This window comes from Symphalangus syndactylus, chromosome 5 (assembly GCF_028878055.3).
Source record: "Symphalangus syndactylus isolate Jambi chromosome 5, NHGRI_mSymSyn1-v2.1_pri, whole genome shotgun sequence".
NCBI lineage: Eukaryota > Metazoa > Chordata > Mammalia > Primates > Hylobatidae > Symphalangus > Symphalangus syndactylus.
In genome coordinates, this window is record NC_072427.2 from 143,263,568 (window position 1) to 143,282,558 (window position 18,991).

The following is an 18,991-nucleotide window of genomic DNA, read 5'->3' on the forward strand; positions in this document are numbered from 1 at the left end:
GGCTGAGGCAAGGACAATTGCTTGAATCCGGGAGGCAGAGGTTGCAGTGAGCCAAGATCATGCCACTGCACTCCAGCCTGGGCAACAGAGTGAGACTCCATCTCAAAAAAAAAAAGAAAGAAATGGCAAAGGGTAGGATGGGAGGCAAAGGGATGGGGAGGAGGAGGCTGCAACAAAACCAATGTCAGCCTTATGTCCTGAAAAAAAAATCATTAAAAATTGAAATGCCCCAAACCATTAGGAAATGAGTCATATTATATAATATATATATTATACCTAAATAATAAGCCATTTGTAGGCCGGGCGTGGTGGCTCATGCCTGTAATCCCAGCACTTTGGGAGGCTGAGGAGGGAAGATCACAAGGTCAGGAGTTCGAGACCAGCCTGGCCAATTTGGTGAAACCCCATCTCTACTAAAAATACAAAAATTAGCCGGGCGTGGTGGCAGGCACCTATAGTCCCAGCTACTCGGGAGGCTGAGGCAGAAGAATCACTTAAATCTGGGAGGCAGAGGTTGTAGTGAGCTGAGATCGCACCACTGCACTCCAGCCTGGGCTACAGAGCAAGACTCCAAAAAAAAAAAAAAAAGCCATTTGTGAGATAGTGGCTTCCAGGTTTTTCATCTCTTTGATATTGCAATTATTATAATCCCAGGACTTTGAGATTATATCAGTATTGCATCAGTTACTTTGTAGTAATTTGCATACTTAACTTTCACTCTCATTAGGTGGTCATCCCCTTAAGGGTACAGACTGTGATTAACCACCTGTTTATATACTCCAAGTCCCTAGCACGGTGCCTAGTTAACTGAGCATATTCAGTCAATGAAGTATTTTTATATTACATATATATATATTTGATATGTAAATGTATTCACACTGTTCAAAACTCAAAGTTACATAAGGGTATATAAAGTCAACAATTTCCCTTCCTTAGCCTACTGAACACCTGGTTTCCCTCCCTGGAGGTATCAGTGTTACCTGTTACACAGTTCTTGTGTAATTTGTGAGAGATATTTCATGAATATTCAAACAAATATTTTGAATATACTCCTTTTTTTTTTTTTCTTTTTTGAGACAGGGTGGAATGCAGTGGTGCGATCATGGCTCACTGCAGCCTTGACTTCCCAGGCTCCAGTGATTCTCCCCTTTAGCCTCTGGAGTAGCTGCAACCACATGCTCATGCCACCATGCCTGGCTAGTTTTTGTTTGTTTTTGAGACGGAGTTTCCCTCTTGTTGCCCAGGCTGGAGTGCAATGGCATGATCTCGGCTCACTGCAACCTCCACTTCCTAGGTTCAAGTGTTTCCCCTGCCTCAGCCTCCCGAGTAGCTGGGATTACAGGCATCCGCCACTATGCCCGGCTAATTTTTTGTATATTTAGAAGAGACGGGGTTTCACCATGTTGGCCAGGATGATCTCAAACTCCCGACTTCAGGTGATCCACCGGCCTCGGCTTCCCAAAGTGCTGGGATTACAGGCGTGAGCCATGTACCTGGTGAATTTTTGTATTTTTTGTAGAGCCATGGTTTTGCCATGTTGCCCAGGCTGGTCCCAAACTCCTAGAATCAAGCGATCCACCCATCTTGGCCCCCCAAAGAGCTAGGATTATAGGCATGAGCTACTGTACCTGGTCAAATATACTCGTTTTAGCACCATGATAGCATATTATACGCTGTTCTCTAGGTTGCTCGGACTTCAGGTAGTAACTGAAGTAAAAAAGGATATAAGGCAGGATGGGATTAATCCTAACAGTCTCTATGAGAAAACGGTTAAACAGACAATAGTTCTCTGGGGAGGTTCAAGATGGTGAGGCAGGCAGAATTATGGCTTAAGGCTGGGGGTGATAACAATAATAATTATTATTATTATTTGAGATGAAGTCTCGCTCTGTTGCCCAGGCTGGAGTGCAGTGGCACAATCTTGGCTCACTGCAACCTCTGCCTCCTGGGTTCAAGCAATTTTCCTGCCTCAGCCTCCCGAGTAGCTGGGATTACAGGCATGAGCCACCACACCCAGCTAATTTTTGTATTTTTAGTAGAGATGGGGTTTCACCATGCTGGCCAGGCTAGTCTCAAACTCCCAACCTTGTGATCTGCCCACCTCAGCCTCCCAAAGTGCTGGGATTACAGGCGTGAGCCACTGCGCCCGGCCGGGGTGATAATTATACTAGAAATATGGAACTGGCTGACTTCCCTTAAATCTTAGTGTCACGGCTAGAGGAGGGATAGGATGGTTAAGCCAGACTTGCAACTAACCCTAACAAATTAGCATGTAGCAGCCAAGAGGTTATGGTCACCTCAATGGTCAGCATAGGTCCTGGCACACAGTAGGCACTCCAGAGGAGTTAATTAATTATTTTGTGAATAACTGTTCTCAACCCATCTCAACTGGATCTAATCTAATGACATAATTATTGCCTTTCATCTCTAACACTATAATATTGTCTCATATATATAACCAGGCATGGGATTGGTTTCGAAATTCAGATTGGGTGAAGAGAGTATCCCCACAGGAGAAGAGCCCTAATATTGAGTATTGAAGCCCATGCAGAATTAGAAGGATGTCCCTGAATCTTGGTGGCCCAGAATGGCAAGTCTAAGCCTGAAAGATTGGGAAAGCATCCACAGAGGGATAGGAGAAAGAAGAAGGGAGGGATGGGCCAGCCACAGGAGTTGGAGCCCAAGCATGGCAAGGAGGGCATGCACAGGGGGGATTGGACCAGCACAGGCCGTTGGAGCCCTAGAACATGAGGAAGGTGTCCCACACAAGGACAGCGTGGTGTGAAGTGTTTGAGTGAATGCCGGGTGATGGGGGCATATGTGTGAGGGTGGACTGGCGTGGGATGTTGGGGCCCATGCAGGAGAGGAGGATGCCCAGTGCTATGGGACGGCCTGGCACAAGATGCTGGAGTCTAAGCAGAGTGATAAAGATGTTCCCATAGAAGGGTAGCCTGGAGTCAGGTACTGGAGCCTGAGCAGGGAGAGCAGGGCCACACCTAAGAAGCCCAGGGTGAGAAGTTAGAGAGGAAATGGGGCGAGCAAGGCATCCCAGCAGCGAGGCAGTCCAGGATGGTGCGTCAGAGCCCAAGTAGAGTGGCGAGACCATCTATGCGGAAGTGGGGTTAGTAACAACTATTGGTTATGTAGATAGGGATTGATCAAATAAAAAAATACAAAGGATAATAATAAAAACCATCATTCTTGGAGAAGAGAGTTAGGAAAGGAGAGAGGAAGAAAACTAGAATAAACCCTGGGCTGTTTAATTGGAATTAGAAATATTAAAGTTATGTTTTCCAGTATAGAGAGATATAAAAATAAGTGAAAGTAAATGTATGTATACATGTATGAATGTATATTCATATGGACACAAACACAAACATACATTCTGTAGCTCTGTCCACTGAGAGGGCCTAGGAGCAATAACACTCCAATACCAATGAGAGGGATCGCCATGGTTTGTAAAACTGGTAGCTAGATAAAAAGCATAAAGGGATCTCTGTGCTCTTGCAGGTGTCATATCCTAAGCTTTGCTGAGGAGAACATCTTGATCCTGCTGTCAAAACATCGGAAGCCCATGGTGATGGGAATCTAACTAAAACTGCAAAAAAAAACGAAAACTCAAAATACCCAGGCTCACTTTAACTTCAGATTATACTTACTCAGCTTCCTGTAGGATGTGTCCTTTGTTGGGAGCAAATATTACTTTAACCTCTACTTTCCACTTTATGCAATGTCCAGCATAAATTTAAAACTACAAAGCACCTAAAGAAACAAGAAAATATGATCTATTATCAAGAGAGGAAATCATCAATAAAACCTGGCCCCAAGTAGGCCCAGATTTTGCAATTATAAATGGGCTTTAAAATAACATTAACAAATATGACAAAGGACCTGGTGAAAAAGGTAAACATCTTCTATGAACAAATGAGAAATTTTAACAAAGAGTAGACACTTAAAGAATGAAAATACTAAGCCGGGCACAATGGCTCATGCCTGTAATCCTAGCACTTTGGGAGGCCAAGGCAGGCAGATCACTAGGTCAGGAGATCAAGACCATCCTGTCTAACATGGTGAAACCCTGTCTCTACTAAAAATACAAAAAATTAGCCAGGCCTGGTGGCGGGCGCCTGTAGTTCCAGCTACTCAGGAGGCTGAGGCAGGAGAATGGTATGAACCCGGGAGGCTGAGCTTGCAGTGAGCTGAGATCGCCCCACTGCACTCCAGCCTGGGTGACAGAGCGAGACTGCATCTCAAAAAAAAAAAAAAAAAAAAAAAAGAACGAAAATACTAGAAATAAAAAACATATTAGGCCAGGCGCGGTGGCTCACACCTGTAATCCCAACACTTTGGGAGGCTGAGGCAGGCAGATTACCTGTGGTCAGGAGTTCGAGACCAGCTTGCCCAACATAGCAAAACCCCATCTCTACTAAAAATACAAAAAATTAGCTGGGCGAGGTGGCAGGTGCCTGTAATCCCAGCTATTTGGGAGGCTGAGGCAGGACAATCACTTGAACCCAGGAGGCGGAGGTTGCAGTGAGCCAAGATCATGCCACTGCACTCCAGCCTGGGTGACAAGAGCGAAATTCCGCCTCAAAAAAAAAAAAAAAAAAAATCAGAGGCCGGGCACGGTGGCTCACGCCTGTAATCCCAGCACTTTGGGAGGCTGAGGCAGGCGGATCACGAAGTCAGGAGATTGAGATCATCCTGGCTAATACAGTGAAACTCCGTCTCTACTAAAAATACAAAAAATTGGCCAGGCATGGTGGTGGGCGCCTGTAGTCCTAGCTACTTGGGAGGCTGAGGCAGGAGAATGGTGTGAACCCAGGAGGCGGAGCTTGCAGTGAGCTGAGATTGCACCACTGCACTCCAGCCTGGGCTACAGAGCAAGACTCCATCTCAAAAAAAAAAAAAAAAAAAAAATCAGAAATGAAGAAGTAATTTGATGTGCAGTAGACTGGACACAGCAGTGGAAATGAACAGTAAACTTAAAATCAGATCAATAAGAATATGTCACGCTTTGCTTAACAATGGGAATACATTCTGAGAAATGCATCGTTAGGCAATTTTGTCATTGTGTGAACATCATAGAGTATATTCACACATACCACATAGCCTACTACAACCTAGGTTGCTTGGAATAGCCTATTGCTCCTAGGCTATCAACGTGCACAGCATGTTACTGTACTGAATACAGCAGGCAATTGTAACCCAACGGTAAATATTTATGTATCTAAACAAATCTAAACATAGGAAAGTCACAATAAAAATACACCATAAAAGATAAAATATGGTACACCTATATAGGGCACTTACCATAAATGGAGCTTACAGGACTGGAAGTTGCTCTGGGTGAGTGAGCGAGTGAGTGGTGAGTGAATGTGGAGGCCTAGGACATCACTGCACACTACTGTGGACTTTATAAACAGTGGACACTTAGGCTACTCTAAATTTATTTTATTTATTTGTTTATTTTTGAGATGGAATTTCGCTCTTGTTGCCCAGGCTGGAGTGCAATGGCACGATCTCGGCTCACCGCAACCTCCACCTCCTGGGTTCAAGCGATTCTCCTACCTCAGACTCCCAAGTAGCTGGGATTACAGGCATATGTCACCATGTCCAGCTAATTTTGTATTTTTAGTAGAGATGGGGCTTCTCCATGTTGGTCAGGCTGGTCTCGAACTCCCAACCCCAGGTGGTCCACCCACCTCGGCCTCCCAAAGTGCTGGGATTACAGGTGTGAACCACTGCGCCCAGCCACTAAATTTATTTTTAAAATTTTTCTTTCTTCAATAATAAATTAACCTTAGCTTACTGTAACTTTTTAACTTTATAAACTTTTTCATCTTTTAGCTTTTTGACTCTTTTAATAACACAACTTCAAGCACACATTGTACAGCTGTACAAAATATTTCCTTCTGTATATCCTTATTCTTTAGGCTTTTTCCTTTTTTTTTTTTTTTTTTGAGACTGAGTCTCACTCTGTCACTCAGGCTGGAGTACAATGGCGTGATCTCAGCTCATTGCAACCTTTGCCTCCCAGAGTCAAGCGATTCTGCCTCAGCCTCCTGAGTAGCTGGGTCTACAGGTGTGCACCACCATGCCTGGCTAATTTTTTGTATTTTTAGTGGAGATGGGGTTTCGCCATGTTGGCCAGGCTGGTCTCAAACTCCTGACCTCAGATGATCCACCTGCCTCATCCTCCTAAAGTGCTGGGATTACAGGCATGAGCCACCATGCCCAGCTGCTTTTTTCTATTTTAAAAATTTGTTATTTATGTTTCTGCTTGAGGTTGTTTTACAGTCAACTTTATACATACATATATATATATATATATAATGTAATGTTATATATATGTGAAGTACACTCCAATAATGATAAAAGTATGTATACTAAATACATAAACCAGTAACATAGTCATTTTTTTATCATTATCAAGTATTATATACTATACCTTATTGAGTGTGCTATACTTTTATACAACTGGCAGCACAGTAGGTTTGTTTACACCAGCATCACTACAAACACAGAAGAAACGTGTTGCACTACAACTTTATGATGGCTACATTACTAGGTGATAGGAATTTTTCAGCTTTATTATAATCTTATGGGGCCAACATCACATATGTGGTCTGTTGTTGGCTAAACTGCCATTATACAGCACGTGACTGTAATCCAACTAAAACACAAATAGAAAAATGTTGGGGGGATAAAACAGAGCACCTACGATCCTTAGGATGATAGCAAATGTTTTACCATATTTGTAATTGAAGTCCCATAAGGAAAAGAAAGATAGAGTGAGACAGAAAAATCTTTGGAGAGATAATAGACAAGAATTTTCTAAAACTAATAAAAGAAATCAAGTCACAGATTGCATCAGCTCAGTGAACTCCAAGCAGAATAAATGCAAAGAAAAACAACCTCAGGTACATCACAGTCAAAGTGTTGAAAATCAAAGATAAAAATAAATTATTAAAAGCAGCCAAAGAAAAAATTATGAATGATGGCTAATTTCTCATCAGAAATAGTAGAGGCCAGAAGACAATAGAAAAGCTTCCCCACCCCCTCATATGGTTTGGCTGTGTCCCCACCCAAATCTCATCTTGAATTGTAGCTCTCATAATTCCTACATGTTGTGGGAGGGACCTGGTGGGAGGTAATTGAATCATGGGGGTGGGTCTTTCCCATGCTGTTCTTGTGACAAAGCCTCAGGAGACCTGATGGCTTTCTTTTCTATTCTTTTCTCCTTTTTTTGAGTCTGATCTTATTTACTTGTTACTCAAAAAATCTTATTTCTGACTCGATTCAGACTTAGAAGTAGAAGCTCACAGAGAGGAAAGTCTGTGTCTCTTCACAATTTGTTCCTGGTGCTTCTCTTTAGCCTCCTTCATTCTCTTGCCTAAAAGTTTAGCATATTCTGCAGCCTCTTCCTTATTTTTCTTAGTACATGGCTTCTTCAGAACAATATGCTGCCCATTGTGCTGCAGGAAATGTGGAGCAACAAGACGCTGAATCTTGGGTGCTTTGGTCCTAGGTTTCTTACCTCCTTTGTTTGAGGGCTTTCTTACAACATACTGGCGGACATCATCTTCTTCAGAGAGACTGGAAAGTTTGCGGATTCTGCTAGATCTTTTGGGCCCCAGGCGACGAGGCACCATAGTATCAGTCAGTCCAGGAATATCCTTCTTTCCTTTTTTTTTTTTTTTTTTTAACAATAACCAAGTTGAGAACGCTCAGATTGGCATCCACTATGCAACCATGAACTGATTTTCTTTCTTTCTCCAGTTCTCCTTGGTCTGTAACATGAATGCACCTCACTCAGTAGCAGGCGGACATGGCCATGGGTCAAGACACCCTGCTTCATGGGGAAACCTTATTTGTTGTTCCCACCACGGATTCGGACCACATAACCTTTCCATTGTTCACCCAGAGTGTCAGCAGCAACTTCTGTGGCCATAAGCTTCTCATAAAAAGTACGAAGTTTGCATTCATTGTCCACTTCAATGAGTTTCTGGCAGCCAGTGACCGGGAAGGAGATGTTCAGCTTCATCTTGAAGCAGCTGAATGCCTCCAAGACTTGATGGCTTTCTAAAGGGAGTTCCCCTCTACTTCTCTCTTGCTTGCCACCATGTAAGACATGCCTTGCTCCTCCTTTGCCTTCCACCATGATTGTAAGTCCTCTCCAGCTATGTGGAACTGTGAGTCCATTAAACCTCTTTTCTTCTTGTTTGTTTTCTTTAGTAGAGATGGGGTTGCACCATGTTAGCCAGCATGGTCTCGATCTCCTGACCTCGTGATCCGCCCACTTCGGCCTCCAAAAGTGCTGGGATTACAGGGGTGAGCCACTGAGCCCAGCTAAACCTCTTTTTCTTTATAAATTATCCAGTCTCAGGTATGTCTTTTATTAGCAGCATGAGAACAGACCAGTACACCCCACACCCCCCCCAAAAATAGAAAAGCTTTCTTAAATAACAAGCACGTGCCACCACGCCCGGCTAATTTTTTGTGTTTTTAGTAGATATGGGGTTTCACCATGTTAGCCAGGATGGTCTCTATCTCCTGATCTTATGATCTGCCCACCTCAGCCTCCCAAAGTGCTGGGATTACAGGTGTGAGTCACCGCGCCTGGCTGCATCTATTTATATTTCAACCTAAAGGTAAATAAGAATATTTTCAGAAAAACGGAGAAATTCATTTCCAGAAAACCCGCTCTACCAGAAATTATTAACAGAAGTAATGTCAATGGAAGCACAGATCTGTCAGAAACCATAAGAGACCCAGAGAGCATAAATATGAGTCTAAATAGAAAAGAGAGGTATACTTTTTTTTTCTTTTTAGTCACATGATCTCACTCTGTTGCCCAGGCTGGAGTGCAGTGGCATGATCATAGCTCATCACAGGCTTGACTCCTGGGCTCAAGCAATTCTTCTGCCTCAGCCTCCCAAGTAGCTAAGACCACACGCACATGCCACCATCCTTGGTTAATTTTTTTATTTTTCTATTTTTTAGAGAGAGGGTCTCACTCTGTTTCCCAGGCTGGTCTCAAACTCCTAACCTGAAGCAATCCTCCCACCTCAACCTCCTAAGTAGCTGCGATTACAGGCATGATCACCGCTCCTGGCTTATCTATACATTTTAAAAAGACAATTGGCTGCCAATACAATAACAATATATTTCAAAGTATATAACATTTAGAAGTAAAATGTAGGACAACAAGAGCTCAAAGAATTGGAAATGGGTAAAAAGAATTGGAAGTGGGTAAACAGAGTTAGTGTTAGAATCACAAAAGGAGAATAATTTGAAGGTAGACTGTTAAAGATATTTGTAATCTCAAGAACAACTACTAAAAATAAAAGATGTTTAGCTAAAAAGTCAATGGTATATTTAAAAATACTCAATTTATTGAAAAGTCGGCAGGAAAAGACAAACAGAGTGTATTAGTCCATTCTTGCATTACTGTAAAGAAATACCTGAGACTGGGTCATTTACAAAGAAAAGAGGTTTAACTGGCTCACAGTTCTGCAGGCTATACAGGAAGCATGGCGGCATCTGATTCTGGGGGGGCCTCAGGACTCTTTTACTCATGGAGGAAGGCAAAGCCGGAGCAGGCATCTTACGTGGCAGAAGCAGGACTAAGGACAGAGGGGTAGGACAGAGGGGTGGGTGCCACACACTTTTTTTTTTTTCTTTTTTCTTTTTTCTTTTTTGAGACAGAGTCTTGCTCTGTTGCCCAGGCTGGAGTGCAGTGGTGCAATCTCGGCTCACTGCAACCTCCACCTCCCGGGCTCAAGCGATTCTCCTGCCTCAGCCTCTCAAGTAGCTGGGATTACAGGCACCTGCCACCACGCCCAGCTAATTTTTGTATTTTTAGTAGAGACGGGGTTTTACCATGTTGGCCAGGCTGGTCTTGAACTCCTGACCTCAGGAGATCCACCCATCTCGGCCTCCCAAAGTGCTGGGATTACAGGGGTGAGCCACCATGCCTGGCCGGTGCCACATACTTTTAAACAATCAGATCTCACGAGAACTAACTCACTATCATGAGGACAGCACCAAAGGGGAAATCCACTCCCACCATCCAGTCACCTCCCACCAGGCCCCACCTCCAACACTAGAGATTACAATTTGACATGAGATTTGGGCAGGGACACAGACCCAAGCTATATCACAGAGAAACAAACAACAGATGGAACAAGTAGAAAAAAATGTTATGGGTTTTTTATTTGTTAAAAGTAAACCCAAAAATACCAAAAAATCATGTTAAATACAAATGAGACAAGCCTGGGCAATAAAGTGGGACCCCATCTCTACAAAAAAAGTTTGAAGATTCACCAGGCATGATGGTGCATACTTATGGTCCCAGATACTCAGGAGGCTGAGGTGGAAGGATTGCTTGAGCCCAGGAGGTCGAGGTTTCAGTGAGGCATGATGGTGCCACTACCCTCCAGCCTGGGTGACAGAGTGAGACCCTGTCTCAAAAAAAAAAAAAAAAAATTGCTAATAGACTAGCCCCTCCAATTAGAAAACAGAGAACAAAAGTCTCAGGTTACTTTGTTTACAAGAAACATCTTAGAAATATAAAGACGCAAGCAAGTTGAAAGTAAAATAGTAAAAAAGTATATACTGTACAAACACTAAACTTAAGAAAACAATATTTGGGTTGGGCACAGTGGCTCGCGCCTGTAATCCAAGCACTTTGGGAGGCCAAGGCGCACAGGTCACTTGAGGTTAGGAGTCTGAGACCAGCCTGGCCAACGTGGTGAAACTCTGTCTCTATTAAAAATACAAAAATTAGCCAGGTGTGGTGGTACACATTATAATCTCAACTACTTGGGAGGCTGAGGCAGGAAGATCACTTGAACCTGGGAGGCAGTGGTTGTAGCAAGACAAGATTGCACCACTGCACTCCAGCCTGGATGACAGAGCAAGACTCCCTCTAAAAAAAAAAAAAAAAAAAAAAAAAAGCAATGTTTGGCTTGTTTGTAGCTATCAAATAAAGCATCTTTCTTTCTTTTTTTTTTTTTTTTTTGAGACAGTCTTGCTCTGTCACTGAGGCTGAAGTGCAGGGGTGCGATCTCGGCTCACTGCAACCTCTGCCTCCCTGCAACCTCTCCCTGCCAGGTTCAAGCAATTATCCTGCCTCAGCATCCAGAGCAGCTGGGATTACAGGCCCCTGCCACCGCGTTCAGCTAATTTTTGTATTTTTAGTAGAGACAGGGTTTCACCATGTTGGCCAGGCTGATCTCAAACTCCTGACCTCCTGATCCACCCGCCTTGGCCTCCCAAAGTGCTGGGATTACAGGCGTGAGCCACCGCGCCCAGCCCAGATAAAATACCTTTCAAGCAAAGAGTATTCCAGAGATAAAGAATATTTCTTAATACTAAAACATTTAATTAGTTAAGACATAAAAATCCTAAATCTGTATACATTTAATAAGAGAGCTTTAAAATAGGTAAAGCAAAAATTAACGGACTAAAAAGAAAGAAATGAATCCACAAACATATGGAGATTTTAATAGCCCCTCTTAGTAACTGTTAGAATAAGCTAGGGAAAAAAGTGACATCATAGAAAATTTGATAGCATTACCAATTAGTTTGACTTAATTGACTACAGAACATCATACTCAAAAATTGCAGAGTACACATTCTTTTGAAGTGCTCATGGAATATACACTGAGATGCGCTATATGCTAGTCCATAAAACAAGCCTCAAAAAATGGCAAAGGATCAAATTCATTCAGGTCATGGTTTTTCTTTTTTCTTTTTTTTTTTTTTTTTTTGAGACAGAGCCTTGCTTTGTCGCCCAGGCTGGAGTACAGTGGCACTATCTCAGCTCACTGCAACCTCTACCTCCTGGGTTCAAAAGATTCTCATGCCTCAGCCTTCTGAGAACCTGGGATTACAGATGCGTGCCATCACACCTTGCTAATTTTTGTATTTATAGTAGAGACGGGGTTTTATCATGTTGGCCAGGCTGGTCTCGAACTCCTGGCCTCAAGTGATCTGCCTGCCTCTGCCTCCCAACGTGCTGGTATTACAGGTGTGAGCCGCCATGCCCAGCCCAAGTTATGTAATTAAGTAAAATGTCTTTAAGATCTTCAAATATTCTGAAATTAAGCAACACTCTTCAAAATAACCTTGAATCGAAAAAGAACTCACAAAAGACAATAGAAAATATTTCAATCTAAATGATAATGAAAACACAGTGTATCAGTATGTGCAGGATACAGGCCAGGTATGCCGGCTCATACCTGTAATCTTAGCGCTTTAGGAGGCGAAGGCAGGAGAATCACTTGAAGCCAGGAGTTCGAGACCAGCCTAAGCAACCTAGCAAGACCCCGACTCTACAAAAATTTCAAAAATTATCCAGGTGTGGTGGGACGCACCTGTAGTCCCAGCTACTCTGGAGACTGAAGTGGGAGGATCGCTCCCAGGAGGGAACCCAGGAGGTTGAAGCTGCAGTGAGCTGTGAGTGTGCCACTGCACTCCAGCCTGGGTGATGAAGCAAGATCCTGTCTGGAAAAAAAAAAAAGAAAAAAAGAAGAAAAATGATTTAATAATTAAAATCCCAAATCCAAATGGCTTCACCGTTCCATTCTATCCAACATTTAAGGAAGAAATAACAGCAATTTTACACAAACCAAACTGTGGTCAGCGTGATCATGTGCTGTGTCAGAGTGGGTGGAAAAGAAAAGCGCCTGCTGAAAAAAGATAAAAGAATGCCCCAAAGGTGCTCAGCTGACTTGAAAGTATTCTCAAAGTAGACAGCGGTGTTTTAAGGAAAGATGTTCAAGAGACAGCAACTGTGGTGATTCCAGACACTGCCAAGAGGAAATGCATGTGTGGTGAAAGATGAAAAAGATGACACAAAAATGGAGGCTGATATTAAGAGGAAAAAAAGGTTTGCTAGACCAGTATGGGCAGTACCCAGTATGGAAGGGTAGAGGTAAAGAAAAAGGCTGAGGCCGGGGGTGGTGGCTCATGCCTAGAGTCTCAGCACTTTAGGAGGCCAAGGCAGGCAGATCACTTGAGGCCAGGAATTCGAGACCAGCCTGGCCAACATGGCGAAACCCTGTCTCTACTAAAAATATAAAAATTAGCCAGGTGTGGTGGTGCAAGCCTATAGTCCCAGCTACTCAGGTGGCTGAGATATGAGATTCATTTGAACCCCAAGAGGCGGAGGTTGCAGTGAGCCAAGATAGCGCCACTGCACTCCAGCCTGGGTGATAGAGCGAGACTCTGTCTCAAAAAAAAAAAAAAAAAAAAGAAAAGAAAAAGTCTGAAGGCAAAATGAGAGGAAAGAAAGGAGAAGAGAAAAGCAAAGGTGGTAAAAGCAGTGAAGTGTTCAGACTGGTAGACTCTTAAAAATTTGGAAAATGCCAGGCCGGGCGTGGTGGCTCACACCTGTAATCCCAGCACTTTGGGAGGCCGAGGTGGGCGGATCACGAGGTCAGGAGATCAAGACCATCCTGGCTAACACGGCGAAACCCCGTCTCTACTAAAAATACAAAAAAAATTAGCCGGGCCTGGTGGCGGGCGCCTGTAGTCCCAGCTACTTAGGAAGCTGAGGCAGGAGAATGGCGTGAACCTGGGAGGCGGAACTTGGAGCGAGCCGAGATTGCACCACTGCACTCCAGCCTGGGCGACAGAGCGAGACTCCGTCTCAAGAAAAAAAATTTAAAAAAAAAATTGGAAAATGCCACATGGCACAGACGTCTGATTAGAACACAAATATTCATTTCAGCTCCCACCAAATAAAAACTATCTGCTTTCATATTTTAACTTGGCCTTTTGCTTCCATTCAAACCCAACATACTCAAGTTTGTTTTGGGAACTTGAGTAAAATACTTTATTTAATGCATGAAAGCTATACTGATGTTTTAATTGGATGCTGTCCAATATCCAGGTATTATCAGACATCAAAATTCTGCCAAGAATGTGGTTGTAATTGTCCATTTTTACAACTTGGTAACTATAGTTAGTAAAGATAAAACAAGGCTGGGCATGGTGGCACATGCCTGTTATCCCAGCACTTTGGGAGGCTGAGGCAGGTGAGTCACCTGAGGTCAGGAGTTCGCGACCACCCTGACTAACATGATGAAACCCCGTCTCTACTAAATACAAAAAAATTAGCCGGGCACGGTGGTGCATGCCTGTAATCCGAGCTACTTGGGAGGCTGAGACAGGTGAATCACTTGTACCTGGGAGGCAGAAGTTGCAGTGAGCTAAGAACATGCCATTGCACTCCAGCCTGTGCAACAAGAGCGAAACTCCATCTCAAAGAAAAAAAAAACCATCAAATTTGAGTGAACTCAGATTTAAAGAAAGCTAGTATGTAATCATATTATTTAAAAATATTAACAGTGGATCTTATAAACAGTACTTGTTTGGAGTTTTGATTTTGTATAATTCAGAATGAAAAATACTTTGTTTATAAAAAAATTTTTACACAAACCTTTCAGAAAATAGAGAATGGGCTGGGTGCGGTGGCTCATGCCTGTAATCCTTACACTTTGGGAAGCCAAGGCAGGAGGATCACTTGAGCCCAGGAGTTCAAGACCAGCCCGGACAACATGGTAAAACCCCATCTCTTTAAAAAATGCAAAAATTAGCCAAGTATGGTGGTGCACACCTGTGGTCCCAGCAACTTGGGAATCTGAGGTAGGAGGATAACTTGAGCCTGGGGAAGTAGAGGCTGCAGTGAACTGTGATCTTGCCACTGCACTCCAGCCTGGGCGATAGAGCAAGACTCTGTCTTAAAAAAAAGGAAAGGCCGGGCGCGTTGGCTCATGCCTTTAATCTTAGCACTTTGGGAGGCTGAGGCGGGTGGATCACCTGAGGTCAGGAGTTCGAGACTAGCTTGGCCAAAATGGTGAAACCCTGTCTCTACTAAAAATACAAAAATTAGCCGGGCATGGTGGTGAGAGCCTGTAATCCCAGCTACTCAGGAGGCTGAGGCAGGAGAATCACTTGAACCTGAAGGGTGGAGGTTGCAGTAAGCCGAGATCACATCACTTTACTCCAGCCTGGGCAAAAGAGTGAAACTCTGTCTCAAAAAAAAAAAAAGGAAGTAGAGAATGAGGAAACTTTTTTTTTTTTTTTTTTTTTTTTGAGACGCAGTTTCACTCTTAGTGCCCAGGTTGGAGTGCAATGGCACTATCTTGGCTCACCACAACCTCCGCCTCCCGGGTTCAAATGATTCTCCTGCGTCAACCTCCTGAGTAGCTGGGACTATAGGCATGAGCCACCATGCCTGGCTAATTTTGTATTTTTAGTAGAGACAGGGTTTCTCCATCTTGGTCAGGCTGGTCTCAAACTCCTGACCTCAGGTGATCCGCCTGCCTCAGCCTCCCAAAGTGCTGGGATTATAGACGTGAGCCACTGCACCCGGCCGAGGAAACACTTCTTAATTCATTTTATGAGGCCAGCATAACCCTGATATCAAATCTTGCCAAAGACATTACCAAAAAAAAAAGTACAAAGTATGATATATCCATATAATGGAATACTACTGAGCAATAAAGAGGAATGAACTATTGAAACACATAACATGGATGAAACTCTAAATAATTATCCCAAGTGAAAGAGGTCAGATTTTAAAAAGAATACACTGTATTTAGCCAGGTGCTGTGGCATGCATCTGTAGTCCCAGATGCTTGGGAGGCTGAGGCAGAAAAATTGCTTAAGCCTGGGAGGCAGAGGTTGCAGCGAGCCGAGATCACGCCATTGCACCTCAGCCTTGGCATCAGGAGTAAAACCCTGTCTTAAAAAACAAAAACGAAATGATTCCATTTATACAAAACTCTAAAAATGCAAACTACTTTGTATATTGACAGAAAGCATATCAGTGGTTTCCTAGTGTCCGGCAGGGAGGAGGAAGCAAGGAAAGGCAGGAGGGTGGGATGACAAGGAGCACGAGGAAACTTTGGGGATGATGGATGTGTTCATTATCTTCATTGTGGTCACAGCTTCATGGATGTAAACATATGTCAAAACCTATCAAATCAAATATGTGTATGGGTTTTTTTTTTGAGACAGGGTCTTGCTATGTTGTCCAGGCTAGTCTCGAACTCCTGGCCTCAAGTGATCCGCCTGCCTCAGCTTCCCAAAGTGCTGGGATTACAGGTATGAGCCACCACACCCGGCCATGTTTTTGATACCTCAGTAAATGTGTTGTGGGGAGGAGACAAGGAGAGAGAGAGAGAAGGTCAGCAAGAGAGAAGGAAAGAGAGAGACAGAGAAGGGTAAGAGAGAGAGACACAGAGGGAGAGAGAGAGATTTCCCATGGGAAAAAATATCCACAGTGAAGAATAGCTAAAATCAAAAAGCCTGACAATACCAAATGATGGAAAGCCTGGGAGCAACTGGAACTCTCTTACCTGCTGGCCCTGGCATATCCCAAGCACAGAAGGGAAAGCTGGAACATTTTGAGAAACACACTCCAAAGTGCAGGGACTCCTGAGGAGCAGGCCCGGGGAAGGGTCTCACTTGCCCAGGTCTAAACTCGGTGCTGTCCCCCACTTTTCCTCCCGCAGAACTCCCTCACAATAGAAGGGGGTTGGGACCCAGGTCAGGCCTCAAAGCAGCACTTGCCCACTCCACACTCAGGCCGTAAGCACACATTCTGATCAGCATGAGAGGACCACTCCAAGTTCCTAACATTTCTAACGAATGCAAAACACTTGACCTTAAAGTTGGCCTGTGCAGGTTTATTTGGGGTAAATAGAAGGTTTCTATTAGACTCTGGAAACAGTGAAAATAGCTCACACACCTATAAACTCTCAAGGAACTGGAGAATCATCCTGGTTTGAAACCAGAATTTGCAGGCCCCACTCAGTTCAAACGTGGGAGATGGAGGTTGCAGTGAGCCAAGATTGAACCATTGCACTCCAGCCTGGGCAACACGGTGAGACTTCACCTCAAAAAAAAAAAAAAAAAAAAAAGGATGGGCTTGGTGGCTCACACCTGTAATCCCAGCACTTTGGGAGGCCAAGGTGGATGAATCATGAGGTCAAGAGATCAAGACCATCCTGGCCAACATGGTGAAAGCCCGTCTCTACTAAAACTACAAAAATTAGCTGGGCGTGGTGGCACACACCTGTAATTCCAGCTACTCAGGAGGCTGAGGCAGAAGAATTGCTTGAACCCAGGAGGTGGAGGTTACAGTGAGCCAAGATCGCGCCACTACACACCAACCTGGTGACAGAGTAAGACTCTGTCTCAAAACAAAAACAAAACAAAACAAAAAAAGTCAGGAGGCTGAGGCAGGGGAATCGCTTGAACCCGGGAGGCAGAGATTGCATTGAGCTGAGATCACACCACTGCACTCCAGCCGAGGGATAGAGCAAGACTACATCTCAAAAAAAAAAAAAAAAAAAGTTAATTTCATCATGAAACATAAAATAATGCTTTTAAAGACTATTGCGGGCTCAAACCTTTGCGCTGACATGGCTAAATGCACCAGTAAAGTTGGAATTGTCAGTAAATACAGGATCCGCTATGGTGCCTCCTTCCAGAAAATAGTGAAGAAAATTGAAACCAGCTAGCACGCCAAGTACACTTGCTCTTTCTGTGACAAAACCAAGATGAAAAGAAGAGATATGGGGGTCTGGCACTGTGGTTCCTGCATGAAGACAGTAGCTGGTGGTGGCTGAACCTACAATACCACTTCTGCTGTCACAGCAAAGTCTACAGTCAGAAGACTGAAGGAATTGAAAGACCAGATGTTTCTCCACCATTGGAGACATCACTAGCCTTTAATAAACGGGTTAACTTACGTAATAATAAAAAAGGACTATTATCAGCATAATTCCCTAGGGCTATAGTCCTAAACTTACTTTCTTTTTTCCTTTGAGACTGAGTCTTGCTCTATTGCCCAGCCTGGACTGCAGTGGCGCCATCTTGGCTCACTGCAACCTCCACCTCCTGGGTTAAAGTGATTCTCGAGCCTCAGCCTCCGGAGTGGCTAGCATTACAGGTGCCCACCAACATGCCTGGCTAATTTTTGTATTTTTAGTAGAGATGAGGTTTCGCCATGTTGGCCAGGCTGGCCAAACCTTCTTGATATGCATCCCTATTCAACATAATATCTTTAACATACTTGCACATATGTTAAACAATTACATACATAATAAATATATATAAATATGCCATATCCATATGTATTTATTATGAATTGTTTACAGCAAAACTTTACACTATAAAACATACAAAATAGAAATTAGAAATGGATGGGTTAAATACAGATAAAGTTTCTAGTGCCTTCCTCACCCCAACAGACTGCCTTGTAATATGTTGTCCCTGGATGCCCGTGCCCCACTTTGGAAACAACTTCTCTAGGTCATAGGGAAGAGAAATGAGCCCTGGCTGCAGGCCACTGGCCAAAGAGTGACTCAGGGACTCTGGAGAACACAGTAGGAGAAGGGGCAGGAAATGACTACATGGCTGAGTACCATAAAACCATGAAGTTTATGGACAGGCTGTAAATCTGAACATGACACTCTTCTCCCCTTTCCTCTCTCTCCCAGCAACCCGCCCAGGTGGGCTGCTCTTCTGTCATTCCCACATAACCCTCTCAGTCAGAGGCTTGTCCTTGTAGGGCCCTTTCGTCCCCTTCAAGGCTGCTCTTGGTGATCACACATAATTCTGCGTTCACTCAGACATAGATGCTGAAGAGGTGAGGTACAAAGTGTGACTTATCCACACGCCGCACTGGCAATAGACCCTAGTGCCTGGTTAGGGGCATCACTGGCATTTAATAGGAAAATGAGTTAGGCTAGCCAGCCTTCTCCAAAGCATTCTTCTGTCGCCCAACTACTCCCACTACTCTTCTCTTTTGAGATGGAGTCTCACTCTGTTGCCCAGCCTGGAGTGCCGCGGCGTGGTCTCGGTTCACTGCAACCTCCACCTCCTGGGTTCAAGTGATTCTTCTGCCTCAGCCTCCCAAGTAGTGGGATTAGCAGGCACGAGCCACCACACCCAGCTAATTTTTGTA

The 18,991-nt window shown here is 43.8% G+C and overlaps 2 pseudogenes; one reads left to right on the plus strand and one right to left on the minus strand.

Moving 5' to 3' along the window:
* Positions 1-6,654: 6,654 nt before the first annotated feature.
* On the minus strand, positions 6,655-8,463 carry LOC129483338 (small ribosomal subunit protein eS6-like; annotated as a pseudogene).
* An 8,981-nt stretch (positions 8,464-17,444) lies between these two features.
* LOC134736740 (large ribosomal subunit protein eL43-like) lies at positions 17,445-17,783 on the plus strand (annotated as a pseudogene).
* Positions 17,784-18,991: the final 1,208 nt, after the last annotated feature.